At 39.2% G+C, this 26,534-nt stretch overlaps 1 protein-coding gene across 1 annotated transcript in view; it reads left to right on the forward strand.

Moving 5' to 3' along the window:
• LOC124163029 overlaps positions 1–26,534 on the forward strand; it is a 295,123-nt gene that overhangs the window by 267,918 nt on the left and 671 nt on the right. The window lies entirely within an intron of this gene.

Raw genomic sequence — 26,534 nt, forward strand, 5'->3', positions numbered from 1 at the left:
GTTTGTTGTTAGTTCTTATGGTACAGAATTGTCCCTCGAAATTTCTCCGTGGGTTTGTCATCTAGTTTGCTCGAGGCCAATTGATTTGTGGATTCTGATGGTTTTTTTACGAACTGAAAATTGTTTTACGACCTTGAGATTTTATTTTATGCGTCGTCCATGTTTAGGGAAGGCTAGGAGAGAGAGAGATGATTTTTCTATCGTGTAGTTTCATTGATTGATAATTTTTAAATAATAGATTTTCCAATAACTTCCAAATTGTGTGGTATGGTCGACGGACTTTTTAAAAATAAAAATGAAAGTGATTCCACATTTTATCTGCTATAGCCGAAAAAATCGGCATTTCTTGTAGATGAATATGCGTGAAATAGAAATTCCACGATGAAATAGGCGTTATACGCTTTAACCGGATTAAGTAATTTTTACGTTGAATTAATATTGGAAAAATTATTTTTTTAAAGTAAACTGTGCGTAATGGACTGCTTCTCATCAGTTCTCATACTCATTACCACTCGTTCCTTTTGAATGGTGTTACTGCGTAATTTATCCTACCACATGTCGTTCCGGTGGCTTGCAGGAAAACCTCTTTTCATGAGCTGTATTATTATTATTTTATAACTAATACTAGCGGGCGTAACTTGGTGGAAATCCTTACTCGTAGTAATAGAAGGAATAATAACTTTGCTATTTCCACATGGAAAATTTTTGAGACCGAATTTATTGGGTCTTAATAAATTACCATGTGGAAATAGCAAAGTTATTATTACTTTTATTGCTACTATTATTATGAGTCGTCTGTACCCTAACTCCGCCTTGGATTATTTTGTAACTGAATTGTTGACACCATTCACTCATATAAGATTCCTGCGTTCGCGAGTGCTTTCTCTTCGTCATCTTCAATTTTTCTCTCCGTTCTCCTTTTATGCCTACGATTCTACGTACCTTGGACGTTTTGGTGCCGTCACCATCTGCACCTGGACTTATCCTTCCGATTCATTATAGCAGTCAGTTCTCTCCATTAGGGACAGCAAGTCTTTCTTGGCGTTTAGTGTTGTCGTTTGGAATTGGGCCGAGGCCTTGATCCAGCTCCATGGTGAGTGCTCACTAGGCTTCTCTTCGTAACAGTGTTACAAGTATTGTTTAAGAGTGCGATAACGCCGTGGAGAGCTTGGGTGGGTGAATGTCGTTCGAAGGCCATCTCTTGGTCGTGGAAGGGAGCGGGTAATTACATCGTACTTACCTGTGAAAAAATTTTTCGCCAAGGTCGGACGCAATTACTCCGTAATATTTCACCTTTCATATGCGATTGCTGGCCAATTTCTCTTCGTACCGATATGAAATCGGTGCGGTTCAACTGTGAAGATAACTAATCGAGTGATCTCAGCACCCCATGAAGGGTCAGCCGTTGCGTTGGTTGATATTTGGTTAAATATATTGCGTTGTATAAGGAAATGGAGAGATGGACCCTAATGTGCCTGTAAGTCATTCTGACCTGGAAGGCTTTACATTTTTAGGGGCTCACTTCATGTTTTTGCTATTATGTACACGTTATATGAATTTTTATCCATCTCCACCCATTATGACGGTGTTTCCATAAATACTGAATATTTGACCCTTTTTCCCTATCCCCTCTGGCTATATCGTTTTGAAACAGTTATTTTCGAATGGATATTTTTCAAGAAGCACTGCGTATTGGTCTAAAAGTTCCCTGAGACCACCTGATAAAGATTAACGGGTGAAGCTGTGACTCTGATAGTGCAGGTTGAGATTTTTTTAAATCTCTCTGAAAGGGAAGGATTTAATTTCTCAATACTTGAAGAAATCTTTAATGTACATCTTACAAAAGGAACCTGTTTGGCCATTTTTAAATTATCTCTAATTATCCCTGTACAGAAGACTACAGACACCAGGGGTACAGCCAGATACACATATGCTGTATTTTGTAGCACACTGTAACACGATATGCAGTGATTCTTTGGTATCATAATTAAGTGATGAAATTTATCACAAGTGCATTTAAAATACGTAAAATTAAAATCTTTTTCTTAGAAGTAGAAATTAGATTTTTCTAAATTCGTGCTACCAAAGTTGTTGTAATTAAAATACATATTACGGAGTTATTTTGTGATTTATTTTGGTATCGAATATTCTTAATGTGGTATTGTCGCACTTGAAAATGTATATATTCATGCTTAAGTTACTATTTATTTGATTTTTCTCTTAGGAGTTAGTACTCAGAGCGGTGAATGTATTACCAACTTACTTTCTCACGCCCTCATTTCTATGCATATTGATGATCGGTTGGTTGTGGTGGATCCGTTGTTTTCTATTATCCTTTCTAAATAATCATTTTCGCTCTGCGGAAACTGTGGCGTCAGAATCAAGGCTACATGGTGCTCAAATGAGGCCTTCAATGAATTTGTTTTCATGGGCCTGGATGTGAGCTCGTTGTGAGGAAGAGTAGTGGTTGTTGTTCTCTTTACTGACAAGATTCATCCATCAAGGTGCCCGTGTCTGTGTGAGACATGGTAAACATTCGTGGGAGGGAGTGGGATCACTAGGAGATATGATTAATGGTTAAACTTTCATTTGTGAATAGTATGTGTTACACGATGTGGGAACTTCTGCATAAATTTGTCTAGACATCAGCTTGATTTCTGGAGGGTTCTTGTAATTATTTGTGGCGATACCTTACCCATTCTTTGGATAAGGGTGTCATCTTGGACTGCTGGATCTTGTTATTTTGTATTTAAATATGCACCTCAAATATACTGGTAGCATTTAAAATATACATTAGCATGAACTATTAAAAAATGAACTACTCACCTTACCTTTGGCGATGACTCAATGTAACCAGGTATGTTCACAACAAAATTTTAGTATAAAGAAACCATCACGATTTGATTTGTCCACAGTATTATTATATAGCTAATATGCAATGATGATCCCTACGTAGGAAACCCAATCATTTCGATTTTTTCTCTTCTTTCACGAGGCTTCATTTGTTTATTGAAATGGATTTACAGAAAAAGCCTGCGAGTGCAATAGTCATTTCATGTTCATCTGTTTTTATCAATTGAAAGAGTGACATGCCGCATTTTAAGAATAGAATTAAAATCGCTTCAGCTGTATGTTCACGTTTTTTACTGATGGCGGATAAATTTCCTTGCTGCTGTATAATGGGTCTTTTATAAACCCAGTTGACTTTCGTTCACGACTTCCTTGCATTGTATTTACCGAGGTGAATACTTTGTGGACCAGTGCTTTGCAGCTGCGTTATCTTATCTCGCGGCAACACGTCATCACCTTGGAAATAGGCTCTCGTGTTGGCCGAGGTAGATCTCAAAAAGAGAAATCTCAATGCGTCTCTCCATAGCTACGAATCCTCAATCAAAAACTGATTTGTTCTCGCGACTCATGATTATATCCATGTCGATTTTGTCAAAAGTTTCGGTTGCATTAGTTTTCATTGACGACGTGACTTCAGCTGACAGAGAAATGAAATGATGTTTTGTAGTTTGTGATCAGCGTAGAACAGAAAAATAAAAAAAGTGATTATTATTTCATATTGTAAAGTATCTATTTAAATACGTCGAGAACACAGCTATCGCTACTCGTATAAAATCATTTTATACCTTCCAACTTCCTATTTCATGAAAAATGATTTCTTTATTCATTTACATAATGGATGTTTTAGCATAGGTAAACTTTCAAAATATCAATATTGTTCCTCTAAATTGTGCTAAAATTATGAAAATCTTACGACGAACTGCACCCTTTATTTCCCTCTATGGCGTCGGAAGTTCATGACGACCTAGACTCGTCATTTCAGTGCAACGGGTTAAGAACGTAGCGTTTTGTATCTCTGTGAACACGTCGTACATAAATACGAATGCATAAAATATATTTCACACGACGTAATGATAGCTCAATACCGACAAATTAACTGGAAAAATCAAAAAATAGCCAACAGTGTCAATGATTTCTCAAGGTGGTTTCGTTAGGTAAATGCATGGTATCCTCGACGCTCTACTTCCGAATTCGGCCGATATTTGGCGTCTCACTCGCCTGGATTCTCGAGTAGTAGTAGTAGCGAGATATCGTTTTTGAGGGAGTATCATTGCAGTCAGCTACGATGTGTTAATTTTGTCCTGTGATCCCGTGGAATGTCGCCTGCAGCTGCCCGTCCTTTCCTATACGGTGGCCATCCTTCGTGAGACAGCCCACGGCGGCGACGTCCGGTGCGCAACAGAGTTTTATTTCCTTGGACAGACCGGGGGGGATTATCTTCCCCTCACCGCGTCGCTCTTGAATATGGTCGGAGTGAGATTCCACGCTGTCTTCACAGTTCTTGAAAAAATTTCCATCCGCTTCCCGGGGCACGAGGACAAGAAAGAGATGGCGGAAATTTGGGTGAGATGGGTGAAGACCGCGCTGCATGAGTTGAGGTGACTTCATGTTCGCGATGGAGGTGGTTGTTTGTCAAAAGCGTGATTGAGGAATTGCAGGAGAATTCTGGAAGGCATACTTTTTAACCAAATATCGGGTGGGATCATATCTTTCGATGTCTTTCTTGGAAGGCGATGCCTTGACTGCTAGACACGGAACGAAGGTTGGAAAAGAAGCCTCGTGCATCAACCTAGCATTTGTTTTATTGGTTTTTTTATCGATGACTAGATAAGATGCTGAAGAATGTGGAAGTTCTGAAGTCAGTCAGTTATGCAAGGAAATGCGATGTTGGGAAAATAGGGCAGGGGATGTGCTTTTTTTGTGTGGAATATAGGAGTTAAGATATATGGAATACTGAAGGATTAAATGCTGTTATAAGAAAATAGTTTGGATCTCGAATCATGATTCTTGGCCCTGCTATCATGGAGCGAGTTGTTTCTCTGAGAATCATCCACCCAGAGCTAACTTTTCATCTTGAGTAGGTACCCCTCGACATTTTCGTGGTATAGCAGCCTCCTTAAGGTTATCTTTGTTGCTGCAGTCACGACTTCCAACAATCTTTTTCCAGCCTTCCTATCTTGTCATTGTAAGATGTCATCCCTTTCTCAACACCATCACCCCTAAGCTATGAAGTTCTCGGACGCCCTCTCAATATATTTCGTGGAAGTTTTCCTTCCATATTATTTTATTTTATGTCAGTTTTGAGCAAGTGTCCGATGAGATTTGCATTTCTTGTTTTAATTGTGTCCAATAGTTCTCTTTCTTTGTGGACTTCATTCCTTGCTCACTAGTTCTTCTGTCGGTCCGCCTATTTCTTGTAACCCTCCTTCAAAACCACTTTTATTCAGCTTCAAGTTTGGTTTGTGAAAATGCGGCCAAACAGTCCAAACCGGCAGGGTATGGATTACGAGGATTCCGGTGAAAATTAATGAAAAATAAAATAAATAAATGATGAGAGTTTTTGCTTTACTCTATCGCGGATATGTATTCACTCGGAAGCAGATGACATAGATCGACTAGCAAACACAAAAGAACCAAGTCAGTTGATGTGAACGCGTGGCGCGGCTCGACGGAGTCAAGTTCCTATTGTGTGTACAGTAAAAACTGCTTATAACGCGTCCTGCTAAACCGCGTTATCTGATATACCTTAGCTCTTTTCATTTCCCGCGAAGTCATGACATTATGATTTAGATTTAACTTTTTACTCTTCTATTTATGTTTTAGGGTGACTTTTCGGCAAAATTCATCATACCAACTGCCGAACGCGCCGAAAGAAAATATCATATTGTTTTAGCATCTCCCGTTAAAATAGATCGCGGACGATACCTTTGGCGACTCAAAAACATTGTTTTAAGCAAAGCAATTTTGCAGTATAAATATAGCAATTAGTTTTCGGGGGAACTCCGTGTCGGGAGAACTCCGTCCCCCCAGATCCGCATTATAACCGGATTATTTTGCCTCGCCGAGGTTTATGCTGCTTACGCAATCGAAGATTTGTGGATACCGCGCGCTACGCATGGTGATCCCTTCTGTCCGTTCGGTTGAGAGTTGTTTAATGCTGGTGGCCTCCCGCCTCCCCCCCCTCGCTCCATTTCCCCTTCTTCAGATCCCCCCTCCCCGTTCGACCTCCCCCCTCTTCGCATTTAGCCATCTTTCCCCTCGGCCTCAACGTTTCGCAAGACCTCTGACGTCAGGAGGAGACGGTGTCGTCGTTTGCAGTTCAAACGAGCGGGGGCAAGAGGGGGGTGGGTATTAAACGTGAAGCGGAGGAGGGGAGGGGGAGTTTGTGTATTATAGCAGTGGGACAATGGAGCTTCCTTCCCCCTCAGATCGAGAGTATGAGGAGGTAGGATGCACAACGGAAGAAACTACCTTGGCGGGCGGTAGCGACAGCTCTCCACGTTGGCTTTGTGTCGGCACAAAAGGGGCGGGAAAAGTAGGAGTCCGCTCCTTGTACCCTCCGTTGGAGATTTAATGAAATCATAGGCGATGAGTCGGTTTACCTGGCGTGCGCTGCTTGAGATCTGTTGCATGAATATGCGAGGGCTCTTGTAGCTGAGACAGTTAAGGATTTGACGCAGTTTCGGTTGCGCCTCCCCGAGATGCAGTGAAAATTGTACCATGTTAAGTTTCATATGTTGGTCTATATTGAAATGAGAAAGGTGGTAAAATTCCACTCTGAACGTTTTTTAAACACCGAGAATGGGTTCAACATATAGTGTCATTATTAAGGCCAATACAGCAAGTCTCAGGTATATGCACTTTATAATGGTACAATTACTCTGGTATCTCAGGTATATTTATTGTGTCATGGTTTCAAAACATACTGTCGTTATCAAGGTGAATCCAGCTCAAAAGTCTCTGTTATATACACTTTTATAATGATATAATTATCCTAGTACCTCAAGTACATTTGTTGTGGTGTTCCAATTTATAGAAAATCCGCGAGGAGTGTGAGTGTGTGTTTCTTTATTTGTTTTTTGTCTATTTTATCGTGTGAGTGAGGCACTTGCTTAAGCGAAAGCTTCGTAATCCTGTGTGATTGTGTGACGTGTCATTGAGACTTACGGGCAAACTTGTTCCCTTGGCTAATCTGCTAGGTGAGCGATTGAGCTTGCACTTTTGTCGTTAAGATTGTACTTTCAGTTTCTTTGTAGTATTTCATCCCATTGGCATCATCCTTGACATTGACTCTTCCCAAACCTCCTTATCCTCACTCTACCTGACCCCCCTTTTTCGCCCAGTAAAGAGTACGGACTAGTGGAATTTATTTCTTTCAACTACATTTATGTTCATAGTAACAGTGTGTGTTGAAACCAAGGACGATGTTTAATAAACGTTTAGTGTGGAATTTTACCAGCTTACACATTTCAATGTGGATATTCAGAATTTCCATAAAGTAACGCCTGACGTTGTTTAGTCAAATGTTGGTAACTAGCCTTCGAATTTGGGATGGAAATAATTTCTATCATTGATGAGCGTTGTTCGGGTGGCTGGATTTCAAGATTATCTGGAGAGTAATGGTATGTCAGGGAAAATTTTGATTTTTCTCATCCTATGTTGCAGACGTCTTTCGCCAGTATTTGAAAAATCCATTCCTAACATGTCATTTGGTAGTCGTTTATAGGTGCAAAAATTCATCTTTATAACGTGGTTTTACTTAATATAATCGAAGGTACGACTTGTAGGGTAGTATTCCGCCCATTTACCCATTGCATTAATTTCATACTTAAGGGAAAGGAGTGACGCCATTAAGAGTAAACATCTTCCGTATAAAACATCAAATCGTCTGTATGATTTTGTGAATGTCTGAATGACTGAACGGGAAGTTGGACTTGCTCTAGCTTAATTCATAATATTTATTTTTTCGTTCATTCGTTGAAGATGAACTGATTAATCATGCAGACTGGCTTTTAAGTATGACTTAGAAAAGAGTTATAGAATTCAGAGTTCTACCGTCTGTCTATTACGGTCTCTAAAGATCCTCGTGAAGTTTAATGAAGCACCGAATAAAAGAGAATTATGAGTTAACCTATTTTTCAAACTAAGGCAGCAACACCGTTGGTAAGTGAAATTAATGCCTCGTGAACCGTCAAGGACGCTGGATGCAATGCGAATAAAAATTTGTTTGCGGTTTGAAAAATTACAAGGCCGCGTTGATCATTCCGCTAATATATTTGAATCGATTCAGTTTTATCGAAATTGGGGCAAGGATATATAACACGTTTTATTCTTTTTATTGAATTTGATTCCTTCTAGATGTAACCGATCTTGTGAATTGGTTCCTCGTCGAGGTGTGAATGCACCTCTGAATTAGATATTATCGAGTGTTGGATCATGGCTTGGTTCCCTCATTGTCTTTCATGACTTCTCCTTACTTCCCAATCATAAGGCACCTCACCGTGAACACATCAAATTGGGATTGTGATTCACTATTTCACTATTTCAGAAATATGGGTTATGACGCGGATGTCACTCCCACGGGAAGTAGGTATTCGAGCTATCTATTATCGTTTGAATGTTTTGTAGAATCTATTGTTTGACTTTTAAGACCTTTTTGTAAAACAATATCCGCTGTATTTATGTGCTGTATTCATGTGTTCAGTACTGTGTAATATTCTTTTTTTAATGACATTTAGAAAGAATAAAATTTGCCCTTGATCAGGTTTTGATCAATGGCATATTTGATTGTTCATGTTTTTGGAGTAACTTGGAATTATGTATCATTTCTTTGCTTCTTTTAATCAACGTGATTTCATCGTCGACCTTATTGTAAATGGCAGCATTGGAGGGAATTTTGGAATTCTTGAGAGAATATTATACTCGGTCATAAAATAGAATAAATTTTAATAACTCTATTAAGAAAAATAGAGAGATTTGTTTTCGAACAAAGACCATGTTAATTAAAGTTAGAATATACAAAATCACGGTAAAATCAGTAGATAAGCATTTAAAATAACTTGTAAATGGTTATCCGAGATCAAATTATCATTTTTAATGTTTTCTATGAATCTTTGTAAGGTGATCCGATAAAACTGATTATCTATTTGGATTAAGCATCAATATATTGTAGTTCTGTAATTTTTATTTGATATATTAGGAGATGTCTATCAAACACACAAATGTTAGTTTTCAAATGCCTTTAACCGTACTTTTATTTCAAATGCCTTTAACCGTACTTTACTTATTTCTTCAACCTCCCAAAGGGATTCTATTTGCGTGGTCGTTTATTTGAGTTTTTTTCCGTTAGAATATCACTAGGTTTAGTTTTAGTTTGATACGTTTCATATGATATTTATTTTAGGAAAATGTCCTTTGCTTATTTCTTCAACCTCCCAAAGGGATTCTATTTGCGTGGTCGTTTATTTGAGTTTTTTTCCGTTAGAATATCAGTAGGTTTAGTTTTAGTTTTATACCTTTCATATGATATTTATTTTAGGAAAATGATCAGTTAAAAGAATGTGCCGATGGATTGAGAGGACCACTCGAAGCATGATGGGCCGGTGTGGGAACTATTTATTAGCGAGCGCGCTGCAAGGGAATGAGGTCTTTTGTTTGTGATTCGTTGGGGGTGATCCAAATCGGACTCCGCGAGGTTCTCCATGGGCATCGCTCGCGACGGAGACGTGGATCGCAGTATTTCCATTTCGAGGTGGCCCAACAAGGGCATTCGAGGTCATGACCTCCTCACCTCAGGATCAGATCTTATCTAGAAATCAGATTGACGGTTTGGACCTTCGATCATTTACGTTTACCAATATGTCAATGTGGACACTTAAGCATGGAGACAGTTGATCTGCGGAACAAAACCCCGAACATTAACGTTTAGTTGTTTTTATTTTCACCTAAGGAACCAATTCATGACAAGGTTGTTTCAAATTGTTCGGCTCATGAAGCCCCTGACGCTTTCGGTCCAGAGAAAACTCCTCATGAAAAAGTTCTGATGTTGGGACCGATACTGGGCCCTGGAAACGTATCTTCAGTTTGTATTTGTCGCACTGGTGGCAAAATGACGCTCAGTTGGTACAAAATGTATTGTTTTGTACAATTTGTACGATGTAGACGAAAACCATTGAAGATGTTGTATTAATCCATGAGAGTTGTTATGATGATTCCAATCCCATAAAAAGTGAGCGCATTTATTTTCACGATTCTATAAAGAAGAGAACGACGAAGTGCTGGATATGGTTGGCGAGGAGAGAAAGCTTTTAGATGAGATACGTAGGAGACAGAAGGTTTGGATGGAGTTAGTGCTTAGCGGTGAGGGGATGTTGAAAATGGTGTTGGAGGGTAGAATGTTGGGGAAACGAGGGAGGGGAAGGAAAAGAATAGGATTTTTAGATAGATTGAAAGAGAGTAGGCCTTACAGTGAATTAAAGAAGGCAGTGCTGGAAGGAAAGGGAGGCTCCCAGATCACCTCTTTAGTACTCCATGGAAACCTACCTTAATCGGTAGAATACTATAATAATAATATAAAGAAGAATATTCGTGGGCAAGGAATATTCACTATAAACGTATTACTATGATTTTAATGAAACGGCAACCACAGTAGATCAAGCGAAAAAATAACGACACATAATCTTAAAAAGTAGTATCTAGTAAAATCTTGAGTTGAAATTCCACTCAAGATACCGGTTTATGCGGTAGATTTTAATCCGAATGTAAAGTTAGTCATGCAAATGTATTAGAAGTTTACAGAGTTAAATTTATTTTTCAATCAAATGAATTAACCTACAAACTATTGACGAAATCGTCTTTCATTCTTAATAAGTTAATGGAAACTTGTCGATGTTGGCCAATCATTTTATGTAAACAGAAGCCGACACATTTGTTTCGAAATGTGGCCCTCCGATACCTCATCCAAGATTGTCCAGTGAGCATCTAAGATCTTCTCTGATGGGCTGAATTTTTAGCGGCCAAATGATCTAATTCTATGGTATGACTGTAGTAGTAAAATTGTTCTGGCGTCTTAGCGGGGTCCTTGGCTTTGCTACAGTTTCCTGATCGAAGAGTATTTCATGACTTGTCCATACAGCGGTTAACCTGCGTGCTGATTGCAGCCAGTGGAAGGATGTTTCTCTATTGAATCCAAAGGGTATAAAAATAGATATTCTTTTTGATTGAATCTGTCGACAGGGACGGTTTTGTTTTCTTCTCACGCGATGGATACGCTTTAAACCGCTCCCGGCCTTAGCGCGGAAGTGCGCTGTATACATTGTCTCCTCTTGGCAAAGAAGTGCGCGTCTTTTTATTTTTTGTAAGAATGCACCGTAAGCACCCAAGGTGGGGCCAAGTCGTTTGCGCGGCTCGTGGGAAGATCGTGAGCGAGGCGGGGAGGGTAGCGGGCGGAAGCATTTCGCGAAGAGGTCCCCAGTGGGCGGACGCTTCCGTCTCAGCTCGAGAACTTTCCCGCGAGTCCAACTCCCAAATGACTGTCGCGCTGGTGTCGGTGTCACTCCTAGAACCTCAAGTACGAGAGACCTCAATCCATTTAAGAGTTTTAGATGCCCAATATCTTGTGTAATATTCGGCACGATGTGGTGCAGTGGCGTAATTAGGATTATGCTTTTGGGGTGGGGGGGATGGGATAGCCTGGGGTGGCGATCCCCCACTCCCGTTGGGGAAAATTTTTGAAAAATAACATGCCTGGAAATACATTTTACATCATTTTTTGCACTAAAAAATTAACTTTTAAGCAGACGCAGTTATTAAATGCCTAAACTAGACAATAGTTTAATTTTTTTTTCTCTGAGGCTTTGGGGGGGATCTCTCCCCCTCGTCCCCCCATAGTTACGCCACTGATGTGGTGGTAGTTCTTATTACTAGTTAAATGAAACATTGCAATATTTCTACTGGATTTATTCAAAAAATACGTGTTTCGTTGTTACAATTATTAAGTTGCCGTGACAACGAAACGTGTCGTGTTCGAGTAAATCGTGTGGAAATATTGCTATCTCTCATTCAACTGGTGGTGGATACCCGATTTTGGAGTATCGTAGTGAAATAACTACTCGTCCGATTACAACGTCCTTCACATAATAATGTGTGGGTTCTTTGTTGGTTTGTGGCACCATAAAAATTTTGCGAGGCAATTTTTATTCAACAATGGGAGGAAAAAGTGCCTATTTTTTTGGACTTTCTGCGCAGTCTTGAGGTTTGCGCCCTTTATTAGCCGAGACTTATTTCACAGGTCTGCAAAAAATATTTTGGAGCCGAAAAGTTTTGAACGGATTTTCTTCATTTATCTACTTATTTGGAGCGCCGAATATGGAATGTATAAAATCAATCGATACGGCTTTAACTTTGTGTACTTGAGAATGACGCCTCAGCGTCGAAACGCGTCGTACCAATAAATAATTTCCATTGAAAAGTTACCAAGGTTTTGTATTTTTCAACATGGAATACATGGAATCAGTTTTGTCTATTAGTTCTACTTTTGAGGATGTAGCATTTTCATCCCTGAAGCATAATTTTCTTTTTCATCCCCGAAAATAATTTTAAATTGAGTCGATAACCATCTGTAGTTTTGGACCAGCTCCGAGTGAGTTGTTTAAGTCCAATCAAAAGACAAGCTCAAGTATTACAAATGGCGGCTCGTAATTTCGATGATTATTTTGCGGTAATCCCTCCAGATGTCCACTTGCGGTACGTACATGCCCATTACAATTCAATGTTAGCGTGATACACATTGCGATCCTGTCGGTGCGAATGAGGCATCTCTTTCGATTCGTGGTCGTTGCAGTAGCTACATTCATGCGCAGCGGGACCGCGATAGGGGGCGTTACCCTCGCAGGAAACCACTTGCCCCCAATGCTTTGCGATCGCTCTGGGTGGATGTTTCTTGGCGTGGAATCTTCTCTGATTTCATCGGCAAAAGCGTCGTGCGTCGATGCAGGGTCTTCAACCTCCTCTAGCCGCGCGATGCCCACTTCCTCTGAAAATGCCTTTGTTTGGTTTGCTGGCGAAGTTTGTTTACCGATTCGACTGGTTTACTTTCGTAAGCATTTGGTTTTACGGAAGTGATGATGCTTTGAGTGTAAACTGTAACCAAAGCTAGGCTGCAACTGAAAAATATGATTCCTATTGTGTTATCCTTATTCTTAAAAGGTGTGATAAAGTTTTATTTTCTTGGTTTCCTTTAAATGGTTCATTAGATCATAATTATGTACAGTGCAATTTGGAGTTCTGGTGATCTGCAAGCTACGTATCTTCTTATTTGCATCTAAAACGTGATTTCGAAAAGCGCCTTAATTCTTGATGTTTAAAACCAGTGACTATTTCTCCTGTCAGAGCGTTTATGATGAATAATGGTTAGACAAGCGTGTTATTCTCTTAATACCGGTAAACTATCGTGGTTGAAACTGTTGATTTTACCGTCTAGACAGTACAATGTAAAAACATGTCAAGTTATTGGATGTTATTTCTCTTTTGTGGATGGTGGCTGCCTCTTGAGTAATTTTGTCACTGAAGTTTCAAGGAACTCGACGTCAAGGAGGCAGTATTTAGTCACTAGGCGAAAGCCCTCTCCTGGATTGGCGTATCTACGTCCTCAAACACTTTATTTATTTATTTTATTTATTTATTTATTTATCACATCCCCCGTAAACAGCACATAATGGCCTTTTACAACGAGGGTTTCGAATTTTAACAAAGTACAACACAAACATCCATGCCCTGGATAGGGATCACCTACCCAGGCGGGATTCGAACCCACGACCTACGGTTTGGCAGGCGAGGACTTTTACCCCACCGCCACCGAGGCCGGCTTTAGAGGATGCATCGCTCTTTCTCGACTTTCTCGGCGTATTTTGTTTTTCACCTTCGTCGAATCACCTTCTTCAAATTAGCATTGTTATTTTGAAGTTATCAAGGCATTTAGTTTGTTTTTCTGTCCAATTACTCGCTTCAAAGTAATGATATTATCTTGAAATTTTCAGGGTATTGAGCGGACCTTTCTATACATTTACCCTAATCTCAAGTCAATAAAAAATACTTATGAGAAAATACTGGGTTAAAAATTTCAATTTTCAGAAACTGATAAGAGTTGAAAAGGTTCTACTTCATATTCTTTAAACACATGACGACGGCGTAAGTGAAAATAAAAATACGTCACGATGAAAGAGCGGTGGAGCAGGAATATATCGTCCCCGTAAGATTCTAATAAATTCTCTCTTTAACAAGTCATCCTCTTTTAAGCCTTCAATTGATATGGGCCTTTTGAATCGCTTTTGATTACTAGCAATGATCGTCGTGCTTCGCGTCATGTAAGTTATCCTATCATCTATTCTTTCGAAATGCCGCCTAATCCCCGCAGGGCGCGAGGATGCTGTAGAACAGACGTAGGCACGTACGAATGGCGAATAGTGTTAGTAAAACTGTTTGGACTCGCGTTCGCGTTTCGTGTTGTAATTTTCGGCAGTCGTCGACCTTGGCACCGAAAATAGCCGCGGTTATGAAAGTGTTCGTAGATGCTGGGAGCGGTCACTATGGCAACCTCGGAGGGTGATTCCGGAGGATAAGTGGTTGCACGGACCGCTCAGAATGTTGATCGCCGATCTGTATTGTTGCGGTTTGCTTGGAGGGAGAAAAAAAAGAAATAAGTGTGTGGTACGGACTGAAGTTGGCTGGGTTCCGTTTTCAATCGCTTTAATAGAAGGCTCTTGTGGCGTCCTTGCGTTCCAGTTCCAATTCAGTCGTGAATTAAATCTTTTTGTGTGCGAAATGTATGTAGGTGCTATGTGAATCGGTACTGATAGTGTTTTCTCAGTTGTTTTTGCTATCGCCCGAGAGTTTTAATCATGCCGTTTTAATGTCGCCGTCTAGGAAAATGATTTATTTACGGTATTAGAGGTGTGGAGTGCTGGAACTCGTTGATATCCTAGTCAGGACGTAAAGATAGGAATTATCTAAACGTTTGATATGTTTACTGCTCTATATTATGTGCTGTGACATGTTATTAGTCTGGGTTCGATTATTTCATTTTATTCGGCCACTCAGTGATTTGACGAATTACCACAGGATACTAAATACAAATATGAATACGATAATAATATTGGAAATTAATAGATAATTTACCTTCGAGTATATTAATACGTAGTTATTCGAAAGTGTGGCTCCCTGCTTCATCGTTTCGACTATATACAGTTTTAAGTAATAGCTCATGACAGTTGATTAAATATTTTTGCTTACAATAGCTGAGATCAGTGTAGACAAGTTGTTACATTCAGAAAAATGAGATTTGATGAGACGCATACCCTAATAACATTGAGATAAAATTGATAATGAACTAATTCACTCATCGGAATTGTATTAATTGGCGTAAATGACGCAAATGATGCCCAATCACAGAAACAATTAAATATGTATCCTATTTGAATTGAATACATACCTATGTTGAAATAAAAAGTGTGGAAATTACCATTTTTGTTTTTATCATGGACATCTTGTATCTCATGCTGTTACTATGTTATTTTTCGCTGAATACAAGTTTCAACGTAGATGTGCATCATGTATATATTACCCTGGGAAGTGCAAGATCCTTTGGCTGCGTGCCATATTCACTGCACTAGAGGAAAAAAATCCGTCCTACCTTATGTTCAGCGAATTCGCCTTCCTCTCGTGAGAGGTACTTCACCGAGAACCATTCTGCGCCTAAGTTGTCTTTGGGGGAGGGACTCAAAAACGGCGCTCAAGAGTAAAATAGTTGCGGCGCTCATTCCGAGTGAGTTGAAAGTATCGATCCGGTTATTGGTCGCCCTTCCGCATCGGTTGCGCAACGGTTGAGTGTCTCCCTGCCGCCTCAGTCCTCAGCCGGAAGGAAGTCTGCGACATTCCAGCGTTGCAAGCCGAGTGAATGAACATTGTCGCTTACGCGTGTCCATCCTGCCATCCTAGTGTTGACTATTTTAACTACTCACGGGATAATTGTCTTTGTAGCTCCCTTCTTGCTCAAGGGAGCTCATAGATGACGGCAAATATCTCATTTCGAGGGGTTATGGCGATTATCTGAAAGAGTCGACGTGAAGCTCGTGGATAATGATGTTTACCTGTTTTTTTGCTTGCTTTATTCATTAAAAAAAACATCGTTTAAAACTTTCTCATACTAATTTTGTTCATTATTTGTTCTCATAATTATTGGCTCTCGTGTTTTTATTTAAGTTTTTTTCTCTCTTTCACAAGTTTTTATGACGAATTTTTATGGAACGAGTATCACTTCTTACCTTATTTTTTTACTCTCTAAGAGAATATATGATGAAAAAACCTTTGCGTGTTAGTGTATCATTCATTTTTCACGATATATATGTCCGTTGCTCTAACTATTTTACTGTCTCTCTCTTCGTTTTAGGGTGATACACAGCGCGGTCCTCCTTACATTATTCTGTCTCGCACACCATCCCTATCTATAATGCTAGAAAATAAATTAAATGCATTATTCGCGATAGGGATTCTTAAAAATATTCCCATTTTGCCCACCCGAGTAGTGGATGATTCGAAAGACAATGTTTAATGCAATCCGAGTCATTTTTTCGAACATCTCGTTATTTTTGTCCATATCTAGTGTCTCTTACTATTCTATATGGCTTAATTACTGACGCCCTAATAACTAGTTTATGCGACTAACTGGAAAGTGTGTACCCTTAATTATTAATCGCATCGAAACAATTTATTCTTGGTCCTCAAGGTACCATCAGTGCCATTTTTATCGCAGAATAAAATTTAAACTGACATAGAAATTACTTTTGTTTTTGAGTTCATCAAAATAGCTGAGAAATGAAGCGGCATGGTTTTACAAGAAGCTTATTGGATAAACGGTGGTAATTTAGTGCGTTAATATTATTTAATTTCTTAGGAATGATGTATTGAAATATAGCATGTAAATGATGAACATTTACGTGTTGATTATTAAGTGGTTGGCATTATTTTAGCTTGTATTCATTTACCTCTTGTAAGATATAGCCATTGCATTAATCTGCGTTCCAGTACAACGCCAGATTCGTGCACTATCTCTTGAGAAATCGAGGGCAACCGATCCGGAATCAGCTTCCGCCTCTACGAGATACACGGAAGTTATCTTGTTGCAGAAAATGTCTTCGAAGGCCAGAAGTGGAGCATAAGAGGCGTGAAATAATCTTGTCTCTAGCCATTCTTACCCCTGGATGGCCTTCTATTAGTTCCGTCTTTTATCTAACTGTGAAATAAAATTAATGCGTATGAAAGGAAATACATTTAAGTCAATATTTTATTCACGAAGCACACATGCGGTACAGGAACGGTCATGGGACTGTCTATTTAATATACGGAGTCTTAAAGGCAGCGTGGGTGGAAATGTCCATCGGAAGCTATGTATATTTAGGAAGATAGTAATGCATCCAGTGTCCAAAAGAAAGAGATGCCGTTTTGAAATTTGCCGTGAAACCATTATTGTAACAATTGCAGTTAAAGACAGTAGGAAATCATCGTTGGTTCAGTGTTGTTTTCTTATCAGCGCAATGTAAAAATTTCCGCGCAGCCCGTTCCTCCCTTGCCTTCGCCCTTGTAGGGATAGAAATGGAATGTTTTCCTTTCCTATGTGTCCTATCCCCTTATCAAGATGTGTGTACTCGAATGATGATAACATAACTTTAATTTCATTTTTTCGTCCTTGAAAAAAGCAAATGGGGTTGTCCACTGAGATCCAAAAATGTACTATACAAGAAGAATATTGTAGATGGAAGGGAAAAGCAAGCTACGCCGTGAGGCAAATCCTTCCCAATCAGCCATTCTCTCTCAAGTTTAGCTGGCAAAGCACCAATGTTGCCGGCCACTTTTTATGAGTACGATTCGTCATTAATGTTTTGGTTCATTTACCTGATCGGGAAGAACCTTTCGTTGAGGGAAACGGTCACAAGAGTGTGAACAACAACGAGCCATACGAGGCCCCATGCGCATACGAGTCGGAGAAGTAGAAGGGACGCGGTGACACGCCAGACATGATTTCGTGGCGTCATCAACTTAACTGCGAAAGGGTTTGGACCATAGATTTTTCGTGGCGAATAAGTTGGCTTCGGATCGGAAAATGGAAAAATACGGGTCTCTCTATTTTTCTATTGCAATAATTTTTAGTAAATGATTAAGGGAATGTAATTTGCCGGCCTCGGTGACGGTGTTTGGGCATGATTGTTCGTGCACGTGCCATTGTTTTTGTTGAAACCCCCTATGGGATATGCTGTTTTCGGTAGTGAGTTTTTTTCCGCAAGAAACAGTGTAAAATTGCGATCTTAGTAATTTTAAATACTAGTCGTAACTAATCTTAAATAAAAATAATTAAACAAATTGTTCTTTTTACGTGTTCAACGCGATGAAGCATAGGCAAACGTATTTACACTGAAAATACGCATTTTGAACAATCTCACGTGAGATTATTGGGAGGGGGTCGAGCCAAATCTCACGATATCTCACGAAGGAGGTAGCGTTTCAAAAGTCGCCAAAATCAGCTCACGTAATTAGTGGGCACCCCTTGAAAATAAAAACTGATGAAAGGGCTCATTATCTTCGTGTCTGTAATGCTGACGAGTCAACAGGTGACTGAGTCGTGGCTTTCCGGTCATTGGTAAGAAGACATTGAGGGGTTGTGCGGGAGTTGAGTCTCTGGTTACCTTCTCGGCGGGGTCGAAGTTTGCCTGGAGAGAGTTGGAGCGTGGATCGGGCAAATGAAGGACCCGGAAGTGTCCAACTCACCGGGGAATGGAGTGAAATGGAAGGTCAGCCCCTTGGCACACTCGTGTTTGCCTGCTTCGACCCCTTGCCATCTCCGTCGGAGCGCTTCCCGGCGTTCGGAAGCTCTGACGTGATTTCATCGGTGTGCGAAAGCTATCCTATCGGGATCCCCAATCGTCTTCTCCTCGATCAGCGGTTCCCAACCTTTCTTTCCTCCCGTACCCTTCTAATTGTGTTCAGACTCCCATAGGTCGTGTGCCATTTTGACCTCTAATTTTAGTAACTTTGCAGCGAGCAGTAGTCATAAAAATTGGCACACTTATGGGGAAAAGTTCTAAGTTTTGTTGAGTGTAAGCAAAATGTTACAGTTTTGACCTTTTGACTTCTCAATGTGGGTCCAAACCAAATATTTGAATTTGCCTTATGGGGTTTAAATGTAAAAAAATCGAGATGGAAAAAAGTCTGAATTTCATTGACCAAGATGTCAATTCTTAGGTTTTTGGACACGAGAAAACCTAAAATAACACTTTTATTTACGAAAATTCAACCGATTTAACTAATATTGTACCCCCAAAAATGTTACGAGCACATTTTATTGCATAATTTCACTGAGGATAGGTGACACTTTTTGCTATCGTTGTATAAATAAAAACTATTTAAAATACCCCTTAAAATATATCCTGGTTTATAGATTCTTATTTCCTGGCGTCCGCCATTACCGATTATTTTCGGCGTTACCCCGACTGGATCGTCTCGTACCCATAAGGGATACGCATACCACCAGTTGGGAACCGCTGTCCTAGACCAACGCAATGGGGTCGTTCACTCGGATACGAAATCGGTAGATGGGTGATATAGATAAGTTTCGACGTAAAAAACTGTGTTTATTGTGTCTTTCTCTCGTAATATTTAAGTAAAAGAAGGTACAATTTTCCGCCCTCTTTTCATGAGTTGTTTACGTCATTTTTGGAAGTTTGGGCTCATTTACTCGTTGAGAGAGAACCGCTAATCGGTGGAGGAAATCGATTATAAGAAAGTAAACAACAACGAACTACGTTAGGTTAAGGAGTATCTGAAGAGCGGTGATCCCTTCAGCTGAAGTTGATTACGTCATAATTTTTATTTGACACGAGAAAGGGTTAAAATAACTCGTGAAGTGGGCGAGGGATTGAAATATGGATGAATAAGGGTCTTTTAATATTTCATATACTTTCAGACTCCACAATTCTCAAAATATTGGTGGACGATCCTATTCGTGGGACCTGGGTTTGAATCCCGATCGAGGAGAATGATTATTTTCTCTCGGAAATGTCAAATTATTCGTAAAGTTACGCCACGTCGCTACAGCGCGCTGGCTATGGTCCTCTGTTATTTCCTTGAGTGAAGATAAACATGGCCGGCAGGTGGGAGTGCCGTTGTCTCGGGTGGTAGTGAACTCTGTGATGATGAACATGCCTCCTCCCGTTCTCAGAGGCGCCTCAAAGTAACCTCAGCCGTGGGTCTCCTCCTCCCTCGACTTCCACTTAAGGGACTCTTCTTGTTGTGGTTCCTCGGCAGCTACTCCTCCTCCACTGGCCGAATTCCGAGGATTCCGCCTCCTAATGGGGGTATGGGGGGGGTCTCTCCACCGCCTTTCCACCCTTCCGCCCATTCTTCGAGGAGAACCTCCATTTGTGGCCGACGGGAACGATCTCGAAGGCCACGAATTCATTCATGATGACGGACGGTGGTGAAAGACTACCATGCTCGGGGCTTTATCGTGTCACTCTAAACTAAACTGAGTACATAACGTATAAAATCGTTTCAGACTTGATTTTGTGGAATATTGCTATATCCATGATAAAACACAAATGGTTTCGACGCTTAGTGCCATTTTCATAATGACACAAAGTGTCGAAAAGCGGTTGGTCTTTAAGTGTTAAATTAATTAGTGTGGAAATTACCATGTGTGTATTTATCATGAGTACATAAATGCGCGATTCATATAAAATTCCGGGGTTGCTGTCTAGATGTGGAATCATTTGGTTACATTTCGTGATTGTTGTAACATTTTGAGATGGTAAAGAACATTGAACATCACTTTCTGAATCTACGGAAAAAATCTTTTGTAAACATCTCTAAATTTGATGAAAAAAACAAAGCCTTGTGTATTAGTGTTATTGGCGAGTGGCAGGTTTATCAATTAACCTCGATAATGTTGAAAATTCACCTGTTATTCAGACACATCTATTTGTGGAATCAGTGAAAACATTCGCTATAGAAATAAGAAGTACTAACTGAGTGCATAAAGAGCACGATTCATATGGAACTCTGGGGTTGCTGACTGGGTATTAAATCGTTTGGTTCCATTTTCGTGATTGTTGGAAAATATTGAGGTGATTAAGGATGTTGAACATCACTTTCAGAATCGACGGAGAAAATCTTTTTTATACATCTCTTAATTTGATGAAAACCCCAAGCTTTGGTTATTAGTGTCATTCAACTCCGCCATAGTGATTTCCACGTGCATTAATTTACCTCTGAAATTTTTAAAAGCTGCCAATTTTTCCGGAATCTATTCGCAGAATCCGTGGAAACATAAATCGTTTGGTTCCATTTTCGTGATGATTGTTGGAAAATTTTAGGTGATTAAGGATTTTGAACATCAATTTCGGAATCTACGAAAAGAAATCTTTTGTGTACCTTACTAAATTTGATGAAAAAACTAAACTTTGTGTGTTAGTGTTATTCATCTTAACCCTGGCGTTTTCCACGTATTTTAATTTACCTCTAGAATGTTTAAAAGCCACCAGTTTTTCACCCCTCTATTCGTAGAATTCCTTCAATGAATCTGTGGAAGCAGTCGCGGATAAAAGAAATCTGTATCCAGCTTTCGGGGTGAGGCTTACACTCGAGCGAAAGCACGATAATGTGTTCCCTGTTCTGTTTCCTTTCTAAAGTCTCTAGGGTTCGGGGAACGGTCCCCATTGTCGAGCGGGAGAGAGTTTCTTTTCTCCGTGGACTTATGGGGATGATTCGGAGAAGGCGCCGTCCTCCCCTAGCCGCCCCTTATCGGTGCCGGAAATTCCCCCGAAGCAACTGGCTACTCATTTCCGCGTATGAGATGGCTCCCCGCGGTGAACTCCAGGAATTCTTCTCGGAAACCTCGCCCTAGGATTAGATAAGTCACTCCTGCATGAATCACTCTTAGTTTCTTCAGGTCGACTCGCCTCGATTCGATGTGGAAAAAATCGATATACGCGCATCGATTCTCGTGTATTGCTCGAATCGGAAATAGTTTTGTTTGTATAATTTATGTTGTCAATAAACGTGAAATCCTTTCGTTGACAACGATTTACGTATCGATTTATTGACTTCAATGTACATTACGGAATATTTTTAACTGTGGACAATATTCAGTCGAGTCTTAAAATTTTCTTGTCTCTTGAATGGTGTTTGTTAGATCTTAATGTCTCTAAATGTTAGAGGACTTCCTTTCAAAAACTTTAGATTCGTAGGAATCGAGGGTCTACCTTCGGTTACATCTGAGCTAAAGTCTTACCTGAATGCGGCTCTTGTTCTCAAACAATATAATTTCATTTTCTTATTCTAGTTCCATAAGTGATAGTTATCTAGTCATCCATCCTAGGCATTTTCAATTAAATTTAGGGCATTGCTCATGTATATGGTCACCCTTCACTACATGACGACGTAATCACTGCGATACTCTCTCAGTAACTTCAAGTCATGGATAAATCATCTTTTTCTGCTAATTCCGCCAACTTCTTAAGTGAGTGTTTAATGCGGTTAAATCCTTTTTCTATATCTTTCATTAAAAGTCCCGGCCCTCTGTGGGTAATTTAGTTTTCTGTGATTTATCTTCTTTTATCGATGGATTGCATCATTCACCGTGTGTCTTCTTTCTTTCTTGCTTTCACTGTCATGACGGTGAAAGCAAGAAAGCTGCAGCTGCCCGATTACTGATCTTATTCCTTTCGTCTGCAAATTTCAACTTGACTGCCGCACTTTCATTGCGAGTATGTATTGCGATTCATTTGGTGCGGAATGGAAGCCTAAAATGTTTCGTTTTATGTTTTGTTTCTGCGGCGTCGTGTCCAACGTCTACCATCTCTATCCGTTCGCAATTCAGTTGCTACGAGGTGCAGCAGGTATTGATTGTTGGAGGTTAGTGATCCCCCCTCAGCGTCCCCATAGGTCGTATGTAGTTACTGTCGGGTACGAACCTCTCCCTTAATGTTTTCATTCATTATTTTATTCACAACGAGGTCTCGCTTCGTGCTTTTCAATATGGCGTGATTACTCAGTCTAGTGCCGAGTAGGTACGAGTATTATTTTTTGTCAGTGCCCTTGTTTTTCGGTTCAACATTCTCTATCAACTGTAAACTACGCGATATTTTCTGAATCTCATTAAAAATCAGATCAGTACTCACTGCAATGAGTGACATACAGCGTATTTTCTTTTGATTTCTCAATTGTTTGCTATTGTATTAGACTGGAGACCTCTTCTGCAAACTTATATCTAACACCACAATCAAAATTATTGAAGTTATTTTCTTAAAAAAATGGTGAAAATCGCAAAATATTCATCATGTGTAATCATACAAAGCCTCAGACTAAAGTCGTGGATTCGAGACCTGTGCATCATCATATGTTTTTGGAAATGGCATTCCATACCGAAACTAGAACCACCATCGAAATCATGTTATATTTCATGCTTTTCTATGAATTGACGTGAAAGTGAGGACAGATATTTGTGTATACAGGCAAACCGAACTCAATCGCGCCTTTTTTCCATGTATGAGAAAATGCGCTAAAAATTAAGCGCGAACTTGGACCATCGTGTCTACATAATACTGTGAGTGTCGTCGGCTGGATATATGGTTGTCTCGTCCAGGGCCTCTACTTAAAATGTGAAGTAAGCTTTCACTCTCTCTTGACTAATGTTATATTTATTTCGTATTACTTAAGGGGAAGTGCGGTGATCACGTTTGCGCGCTTCCACCTGTTTTTGTGTCCCGGAATATACCTACTTTATAAAAAGCCTTATCGACCACTCGTTCGAAGTATGGTGCCCGTAGGACTTGACACGTGATCATAATCATTTTCACGCTCCTGTCTCAAAATTCCGCTTGCTGTTATTTTCGTATCTTCTTTGTTTCTGTTCACTCACTAGCACGCTTATCTGAGCTTTCCTTTCGCTTTTGGGTGAAATGAATCCCAATGGTCCGTAGTTTTGCTAAAATGAAACGCTCACGTGGATCGCCAATCCACGCATGTTAACTGCTTGGATTAAATGTATTAAATTGCTCCTACCTCAACCACGGAAGTAAATTCACTCTGCTAATGACGAGGAAATAATTTAATGGGTATATACTACGTGTGGTTATAAACCGTTGCCCTCTGTAGTTCACTTAATAATTTCAGTTAATTCATTTATAGACCGCGGAAATTTCAATTTCGACACACAATATGTATGTTTCTGTAAGTTTTTTTTTTAGTTTTCCTGTCGATAACATTCAGGATGCTTTGGAGCTTTAAATTCTAGGTGTACTTAAACATATCTGACAATGAGTATTGATAACTTTCTAATGACCTAAGTGGTCGTTAGAAAACTGTGATCGAAGATCGTATTATATGATTTTTTTATTTTCTTATACCCAGGTTCCTCAAATTTATGTCGGAAACGTTCAGTAGTGTTAGGGACATCATTATTGTCTATGTGAGTTGTCGTTCCATTTCGTAAAAAAGTAAATGTAATTTTCTTTGTTCTATGAAAATTATGTTTGGGTTGGAACTCTTCTTCGAGAAGCTGATATCAGTGTGGAAATATTGACTTTTCATTCCATAAAAGTATAATTTGTGTGTCAATTTTGAAGAAAATGTTAAAAGTATTGCTATTTGATCTTTGGCAGTATCTATTTTCATTTGGGATGGATTAAATTTTAGGCACCAAACGGGGCGTCAGAGGAACTTCATTTTACTCCCAGGTAAATTCGGAGGTATGATGGCATACTCTAAAAACGTGGCCGGATAGGGATTTCAATACGAATGATACGCTCTAAGCTCCCCGTAATACAGCACATATTTAAAAAAGGTATCCCTGTTGTGCTTCATTGATGCTTTGATTTGGAAGTGTTTCTCCGGAGATTAACTTTAATAAATGGACATTTTTGTCTTTTAAAAATAACATTTAATTAATCTATCTGGCAGAAGTCCGCTCAGACATTAGATGATCTAGACGGTTAGAATTACTCTGAAATCTATGAATTTATGACCGCTTGCGAGCGAAAAATTACTCTCTAATCTTGAAACTTTTTGGTGCGGAAATTTTTATCTTTCATTTAGGCGTTGGTAGTTTATAATCCCTGGGATAACAAAAAATTATAATGCGGTTCGCCAAATCTTTGGTCCGGGTGGGTATAAGGGTGGTTGAAAATTTAATTTTTAATTCCATAATGGGTGTATTGCATTAATTCATTTGGTCAATGTGATATTTCAGTGAGTGCATTAATAATTAATGTTGGGATTTTAATTTATTAAAAAATTAAAATCCCAACATTAATTTCCAGCAGTTTGTGGGGAATATGGATGCATCTCGCTCTGCGGTACATTAAATATTTATATGATTTGTTCCATGCGATGAGTTTCCATTCAAATTTGCTGTTGGAAAATACTATTTAAATTCGTGTACATTAACATCATTCTAAATGAGCTTGCTAATGATTTACTGTGAAGCTCCTAATCTATTATTAATAATTTTTTATGGTTGATATCCGTTAGAATGTTATTTAAAATCCGTGCAACTGTTACGTATTCTTGTTTTGTGCAGTATGGAGGTTGGCGTTTGCATTTACCCCTATAATTACCCACCATAGTACTAATGGTCAATATATCAATCATACAATCATGACTACATTTTCCCTCCTGTTAAATAGTAATTATTCTCCTTTTGTTTATTTTCACATATTAATTTAATTAATCCTGAGATCAAATATCTACTTACCTCTTTAGCAGACATTTCAAACCGTAGAGTTATTTGTGGAGTTGATTCTTGCAGACTACATAAACATTTTTAGCTCGGGAAGATGAGTAGAACGCCGGTTAAGGCAGCAGTTCTTTTAATCCTTGCATTTCTTTCAAAATGTTCTTGACGTCTCCTCGAAATTGCGTCGCGTGAAGCGGTGAATTTCTAGAACGCATGCGAGAATATATGGATGCGAGATGGCTAAATAGCCGAGCTCGCTTTCTTGAAATTTCAAAATTATTTTCCAATGCTAACCTGCGCAATGACATGCCCCGTGTCGTTACTTCCAATTCATCATATTTTATGAAATATGGATTGTATACATTATGGATGTTTGTAGAATCGTTAAACTTTCAAAATATTGTTCCTCCAAACAGAGCAATGAAAATTAATAATAATAATAATAATAAATAATTTTATTATTCCACACACAAATTACATGACTATAGCAAAATTGAGTAATTTTAGGTAGCCGCGAAGGATAACCTGTTTGAGGCTACCATCCAAAATAATAATAATTTATGCTTTACATATAGTGTAGCTCATTTTGTGTTACCTTGATAATCTATACTAACAAAGCTTAAGTGCGTACATGAAAAAAAACAACTTAAGCAGTATTTATAATTCGTTTATATCAATATTTTTTAACAATATTTGTTCTACACTTTCTTTAGTGAGAAGCCAAGAATGTGCATTTTGCAAAAACATTTTCAAAGACTTAGAAATAAAGCATGAATGGGGTAACAAATTAAAAACCTTTGGTCCTACGTACATGAAACATCTTTTAAACAAAGTCAAATTTGGTTTTGGTAAGGGCACACTTATTTTACGCAGGGTAAAGGGAGAAGTCAGGGACTGAAATATT

The sequence above is a fragment of the Ischnura elegans genome, chromosome 7, assembly GCF_921293095.1.
Source record: "Ischnura elegans chromosome 7, ioIscEleg1.1, whole genome shotgun sequence".
NCBI lineage: Eukaryota > Metazoa > Arthropoda > Insecta > Odonata > Coenagrionidae > Ischnura > Ischnura elegans.